Source organism: Cervus canadensis, chromosome 18 (genome assembly GCF_019320065.1).
Source record: "Cervus canadensis isolate Bull #8, Minnesota chromosome 18, ASM1932006v1, whole genome shotgun sequence".
NCBI lineage: Eukaryota > Metazoa > Chordata > Mammalia > Artiodactyla > Cervidae > Cervus > Cervus canadensis.
In genome coordinates, this window is record NC_057403.1 from 32,971,043 (window position 1) to 32,972,875 (window position 1,833).

Consider the following 1,833-nt stretch of genomic DNA (forward strand, 5'->3'; position numbering starts at 1 on the left):
CACCTCCTCTCCCGACCCTCTGAGCTCCAGGCAGGCGCGGGACTCCCTCCCGCCGCAAGACGGCTCCTCTCCTCTCCCGGAAGAGGAGCCGTCCTGCCCCAGCTATCCCGGGACCCACCGGCGCTCTGCCGGCAAACACCGACTCTTGTTAGGCGATTAGGCCAAAGGAAGCGGCTACAGGTATTTTCCCTTTAATGATAAAGAAGGACTTTTATTCGTCAGCCCTCTTAGCGCAGTGGGCAGCGCGTCAGTCTCATAATCTGAAGGTCCTGAGTTCGAGCCTCAGAGAGGGCATGACATTTTGCTGCCATTCACAGAAAATGCTTTCCGGGATAGTGTTTACAGAGGCCCTGCGGACCCAGCAGATAGAGGGATCCCCACGTGCTGCCAGAGGACACGGTAAATGCGTAGGTCCACAGAGAGCCCGTTCAACCACAAGCCACAGCCAGAGGGTCGATCATTGTCCCATCTTCCTGCGGGGAAATGGATACAGCACTGCTGAGTGATTAAATTCGTCTCGCAACATCTCTGAAAAATGTTTCCTAAACTACTTCTGACTTCCTTTCCCACTTCCTCCGTGTGCTCCCCTAATGGATCAGCGGTAAATAATACGCCTGGAGCGCAGGAGACGCGGGTCCAATCCCTGGTGGGGAAGATCCCTTGGAGAAGGAAATGGCAACCCACTTCAGTATTCTTGCCTGGGGAATCCCACGAACAGAGGAGCCTAACTGGCCCCAGTCCATGGGACTGCAAAAAGTCAGACACCATTTAGCAACTGAAACACGACCACCTTCCTCTACTCGGATCAAGGCCGTGTCTCCACATTCTTTCTCTGCTGCCTCCGGCGACTGTATCCTTTCTACGGTCCAGACCCAGTTTTCAGTTTCTGGGAAGACCTGGGCTGTTAGTGCAAGTCTCCCACGTGGCCCCGGAAAGCAAGGTGACGCCTGGCATTGATGACCTAGGAATGGCCAAACTTTAACTATAGCTTTAGCTAAGTCCTTCCATTCTTTTTAATTTTTTTTAAAAAAATCCTTCAATTTTTGATTTTTCAGTTAACAATAGCTTCCAGTTTCTTTGTGATTTAGCCTCTGCCAATTATTTAGGCATATATTTCTTAATTTCCAAAACAAAGAAATTTCTCGTTTCCTTTTTATTGTTTATTTCTATCTTAATTGCATTATGGTCTTAGAATATATTCTGTAAGAATTAAATACTCTGAACTTTATGGCTCAGTATTTAGTCACGTCTTCTGTTTGTCATTATTACATAATTTTATTTAGATTAATATCAAATTAAACAATGTCCTGAGTTAATAATAAATTATATTATAAATATAAATAACTTATTAATATTATTATACTCTATTATTCCAGTAGTTTTCCTCTATTAACTTGGAAGCTGTACCCTTCTTTAGTATTCTTTTAGTAATTAGCCTTGAAATTACACTACTCTTTGACTTATAGTGACTACTCTTAACTTGGACTTTTACCTTCTTTCCACAAAAGTAGAAAAAGTACAGTTCTCTTATTTTATCTTTTCAAAGTCTTACTCTCCCAACTTACATGCCTTTTTTTCAGTTCTCTTGGGTATACATCTAGGCGTTGAATTGCTGAGTCATATGGTAACTCTACCTTTAGCATTTTAAAAAGCTACCAAACTGTTTTTCAAAGTGGCTGCAATGTGTTCTATTAATACAATCCCACCAGCAAGTTATGGGGGTTCCAGTTTCTCCATTGACTCAGCAACATTTGTTATTGTCTGTCTTCTTTATTCTAGCCATCCTGCTCATGCAACATTCCTTTGCACTGTGGGTTTGGTTTGTGTTTCTCT

General features: G+C 43.3%; 1 non-coding gene across 1 annotated transcript; it reads left to right on the forward strand.

The window, feature by feature from the left end:
• Positions 1-221: 221 nt before the first annotated feature.
• On the forward strand, positions 222-294 carry TRNAM-CAU. The gene has a single exon. It is a non-coding gene; the product is annotated as a tRNA-Met (tRNA).
• Positions 295-1,833: the final 1,539 nt, after the last annotated feature.